This window comes from Sinocyclocheilus anshuiensis, unplaced genomic scaffold (assembly GCF_001515605.1).
Source record: "Sinocyclocheilus anshuiensis isolate Anshui unplaced genomic scaffold, SAMN03320099.WGS_v1.1 scaffold2918, whole genome shotgun sequence".
NCBI lineage: Eukaryota > Metazoa > Chordata > Actinopteri > Cypriniformes > Cyprinidae > Sinocyclocheilus > Sinocyclocheilus anshuiensis.
The window spans coordinates 45,993-52,003 of NW_015547786.1; positions in this window are offsets into that span (position 1 = coordinate 45,993).

Sequence of the window (6,011 nt, forward strand, 5' to 3'; positions counted from 1 at the left end):
CAGTGTGACCAGTCAAAATGTTCTGCTCACTTCACGTGTCATTTGAAGTACATTGATCATATCAAAAATGATCACAAAGCAATAAAGGTTTCAGCAGATGGGGACTTTGAGAGCGTGGACCTCACATTTAGATGTCAATTCGAAGGTTGTGACCGGGTATATACAACCAAGTCAAACCTTCTTCGACATCTTATGAAGAAACATGATGCTACTTTTGAAACTATGAAAGAGAAACAAGAAAATGGGATTGGGGATGATGTTCAAGCAAAAAAGTTAAGTGCAGGTTCTAACAATGGAAAAGAGAATATTGCAAATAACAATATTAAAATGAAGAGGAAGAATTCAAAAAAGAGAGAGGACAAGGCCCAAAACCATTGGATGACGATAGAAAAGCCTGCTCTTAAATCCACCGATGAAGCATCTGCCATGTGCAATGAAAGACTTCCTTTACAGTACCCGTGCATGATTGAGAGTTGTGATTCAGTAATGAGTGCTGAGCACAGTATAATAAAACATTACACCACTCACGGTGTCACAGAACGGTACATTGAGGATCGGAGAAGCCAGTTCATATTTTGCAAGAAAAGCAACGACATGCCCAGAGCAGATAGTACCTCAAAAAATGTTGAGGTGGAGGAAACAGTCTTTGATGAAGATCAAACAGAGAATTCAAAGGTCAGTTCTCAAGATGTAGACCCAGAGCCTGCAACAGAGGTTATAGTTAATGAAGGTTTCACTTCCACAACCATGCCGGTAATCAAACGGAAAAGGGGTCGTCCACGGAAGTCAGAATGTAGAAACAAAATCAGTGTCGAGAGAAAACAAAGTCTTCGGAACTGCTCTGGTGAGCATGTTAAATGTATGCTGAAAGTCTCAGGATCCATATTGAACTCCTCTAACTCTCAAGGGAACCATATAGATAATGAAGTTGCACTAAAACTTTATAAGCCTTCAGAGTTTGAGACATCCGTCCTGAAGTTCGATGAAGACTCTCTATCCAATCCAACGAAACGACAGCGAACACTTCAACCAATCATCCAAGAGAGAGATCAAGTCCAATGCATTGTTAATTTCAGAAATCCACTAAAGATTGAGACTGTGAAGAATGTTAAAATTGTTATGTATGAAAACCTATCCACTTGTTCTGAACTTCTGCTAAGGCAACTTCAAGATATGCAGCCTATGGTTATCCTGAAGAGGGGGCTGCACAGTTGATGGTTATATATATATATATATATATATATATATAATGTATATTAATCAAGGCCTTGTTCTCAGGACAACATACTGTCACATGCTGCTGACAGATACATCCAGTTACACTCTTGCATAGTTCCAACACCTTGTTTGTTAATGGATTTTGATTAGTGCTTTAAAAGAAAAAGAAAAAAAAAACTTTTGTACAATATTTAACATTTTGATGTACCATTATGGTTGTGTTAAAATACCATTTTGTATTTCTGAAATTAGCTTATAAAAATTAGATTAAAACATTTTTAATAATGTACAATATTGTGTAGGATGAAAAAGTTATGATATATCCCTGTGGGATTGTATTCTTTTTTTTTTTCTTTAAAGTATTTATTTTTAACTTAACATTAGTGTGTCAATGTACTTGTCTTCCACCTAACATTCAATTTAATTAAACTGAATACTCAGTGTAAATTGTGGCATCCACATGACTACTTGGTGTTGGATTGTGGTGTTTGCAATTCTGAGGTTCAAGAATGAGGTCAAATGTGTCAGTGTGAACATTCAATATAGCACAGAAATGAAAGACAAAGTACAAACTGAGGGAAAAAAATAAAGATGTTGAAAGAATTTACAAGTGAAAAGTTTTTTTTGTGTGTGTGAAGTTTACAATACCAAATATATGCGTACTAAGCATGGACTTGTAGCAACAAACAATACAGACAAATCAAACTTAGTGGCAGAATCAATGAAGACATGTGAATGCAGCTACTCTGATATCAGGATTACTAATCTACCTTGAGTATCCCCTCCACACAAGTCCTCAACAAGGCCAGTCTCTTCTCTGCTCCGGAGAAACGGTGTTTGTTGACATTTTGACATTTACTGTTGCTCAAAAAGGCAACATGATGCATTTAAGAGCTGAGGGGTGTGAAGTTTTTGAACAGGATGATCTGGGTATAATATACCCTTTATTTGATTAGTGGGAAATGCAAGTATCTTCTGTAGCTTTTAAAGGGGAGTACTACATGAAAAAAAAAAACTCTTTAAAGGTGGCTATATGTGGAATTCAGAAACCCTTGTTATTAGCAACACCAGTGTCTAAGTGAACTGCAGCCAGCAACTTGTTGCTCGTGCACGTAATACACAAGAGAAAATGATTAAAGGCCCCATTACTCATGATGAAAATCTGATCCTTTTTCACTCTTAGAAGTTGGAAATACCTTTGCAGTGATATACTGTACATCCAAATGCCATCCACACTGTTAAAAGCAACATTTAGATGTAAATATGAGGACGAAACAAAAATGACAGCGGTGAGAAAGCAGCTAATAAAACATCTGATCTTAGCGATGTGTATATTTCACCAGCTTATGACGGATGAGGTCAATGCAATTACACTTTTATGATTGTTTGATTATAAAGTATATTTGAGTATAGACTATATAGATCTGGCTATCTGAGACTATAGTTTGAATTAATCTCTTTTCTTTGTATGACACATTTGTAGTACAGAATAGCTTTTTTGGCATTAACTGAACATTGCATAAGCATTTGTTCCATGTGTCACTGAATGGGAGTGAGGCTCTTGGAAGCACTCGTAACCGTCACATCCTTTTGATTTTCCCAGCAAAAACATCCTGAGTCCTTCAAATAAAAAACAGCCTTCAAGCATTCATAAACAACCTAGGAAATCAGGGAAGATCTTGTGTTTTAGGTTTCGTTACAAACTGTTCACACATTGGGAGTAAAAAAAATAATTATTACATGAAATTGTTACATATAGCTCCTCTAAACAAAATAAGGAAACGTCTACACCCAGTCAGTAAGTTGTTGTATTTGTCTAGTATTTGTCTGGTTGCCTGGTATTTGTTGTTAGAAAAACACAATGGTGTAAGGTGTAAAGAAAATATCGAACTACCCCAAAAATAGATTAATGAGTGATGCAGTTTAGAAATCTGGAATATTACAAATGCTGAAATATTCACAAAATGTACACAACAATTTATACAATATATATATATATATTATGTGATGAATATTACATATTCAACCTGAAAAGATGAACTATCAAGAAAGAATAAAAACCACTCCTGCAACTTGATGAGTGTGCATGGGTGGGTGTTTTCTGATTAAGCATTTCTTCCGATAAGATTAAGATCTTCCTATATAGCCTAGAAGATTTTATATAAAAATTGTTATACAAACTCCTAATTGACCTTATTTACAGTATGCAAGCATGGTGCTCATGTGAATGGTGATTCTTGTGCACACCTGGTAAGCAATTTTTAAATGTTTCATGGGAGTATCAGCAGATCTCCAGTGTGTTCTTTTTGGCATGACACATCATTTACACTCCATTTTGTTATACCTGTATGATGAAATTTTAGAACAATAAAACAGTTTTACAGAGATAAATATGTTGCCAAAATATACAAACATATCAATATCAAAGAATCAAAAGAAAATAAATACATATTGTCCTGCCAGAGGAAGTGTACTCTCCTTTGGGATTAGTCTGTTACCACCTGAATTGAAATGGGGAAAACTAGAGACAAGTTAACAAAAGCAGGATCACTCACCTCATGGACCACATGAACAAGCATTTCTCCCAGTACAATATCTATCAACTAGAGAACAGTGCAGGATGTGCTTTATTCGCCAAGTGTGCATAAGACAAGGAATTTAATAAGCTTTCCAAGAGTTCTAGGTACTTATTTACAGTGCTGGGTAGATTACTTACCAATTGTAGTCCATTACTGATTGCAAATTACATGACAAAAGTATTAGTTACATAATCCATTACATTACACATTTTAGGTAATATAATCAGACTACTTTTTGATTGTTTTAAGATAACGTTTGAACTGCAAATATATTTAAAAAAAAAATTATGTGAAAGAGGTTCAGCTGACAAGATCTGCATTACATAAGTAAATAAGAAATAACGTGAATGTCCATTTTAATGTGTTTGAAAGACATAAGCCTTCCAAAGACAGTAATACACGATTAAATAACACACTGAGTGATAATTCAAATAAAATTAATGTGTTTATCAGTAGTTGATGCAATGTTGAAATGTTGAGAAAAAAATTCTTAAAATTTAAATGATTTTTGTAAATCCAGTGGTCAAATACTGTATGGCCTCTGGCTATATGGTAATTATAGCCACCTGATTAGTGCCTGGTCTTTATCTCCATTTCCACAAAACAACAAGACTTTCTGAATCTATAAGAGGTAAATTATTTTAAAGAGGGAAAAAGATGAAAAAATAAGAATTCGTGAGAATCAATAACTGCAGAACCTTTTTTTTCCCTCTTGTGTGAATAATATGAATATAATAATAATAATATGAATAATAATATGAATAATTAATCAATAAAAAAAAACTATAATACTAAAACTAAAATAAAAACTGTAGTCTGATTATGAGTATTTTAAAATGTAACAATCTAACAGGTGTAAGGAGTACCTAAAAACAGTCAAGTAAAAGTACAGATGCCTTACAGTGAAAATTACTCCTCTACACATTAAAAGTCACCAATTCCAAAACAAATTGAGTAAAAGCCTTAGAGTATCTGATTTTAACAATACGTAAGTATTTTACTTATACTAAATATAGACTCAAAAATGCACTAGTCAAAGAGATTTGCCAGTGAAAAACTGTAATGTGGAGAAGCTGGGGAAAAAGGCAGAGGCAAGGATCTATGTGCAGGTATTTAATGGAAAAACTAGAACAAACAATAAGCCAAAGACCAAAGGGAACAAAGAACAGAATGACTGGCAAACAGACAACCATTAGGCATACATTCAACAACTCACAAGGAACTAAAGAAAAACTAGGGCTATATACAGTATACACACTGGGGGCTAACAAGCTTAAAGCCCCGTTCACACCAAGAACGATAACTATAAAGATAACGATATTAGCATCCACACCAGTGGACGATATCATCTGACATGTTTTTAGCATGATTAGCATTTTGCTGGCATGTTTTAGCATATTGTTAACATGTTTCTAGCATGATTAGCATGTTGATAGCATGTTGTTAACATGCTGCTAACATATTTCCAAAGCCACTAGAAGGCAAGCCTGCAACCATTAGCCGAAAAAGCGTAACGGCTAAAGCGCACACTTCTGGTCTGGCAGTACGTGTGAAAGGAGACCAGAGGCCGTTTTTTTTAATGGATGTCAATGGAGGAGAGGCTTCACTACACTGAATAAACAGCTTTTTAGAGGAAACGGCTTATCATTTAATAAATCGACAGCCTATCTGCTAATCTTAAACATACATTAAACAATACTTTTGTATTTAACTATTTTTAGAGTTTACCACGAAAAAAATGCTGTTTTATACGAGAAGTCACTGACTTTTTGCGACAGGTGGGATTCAGCTTACGGCACTTCTCATTCATTCCTATGGGATCCGTAAACGGCGACTGATTGTCGCACAACTCTGACTGGAATTCAGTGGCGTCAAGGCTGTAATGTGATTGGTTATTAATGTCCGTTAAAGGAAGTCTGTAAACAAAACAAAACAAACAAACAAAAAAAAAAACACTTTTGTGAATAATTACCTGTCAGGGTCTTTGGGAAAACGATGAACGATGAAAAATAATTCAAGTTTAGACTGGCGCTGTACGAGCAGGTGCGCGCCACGCGAATCAGGCCGTTGACCGTCTTAATGCGCGCATTTGCCAAAATGAATTCTGCCCCACTCCTTAATGTCCCTGAACAGTTAAATTTGTTTTTAAACCACAATGCTTAAAATGCGTTTAAATGAAAATCTTAACCTACATCATGCCGCGCAAAACGATTG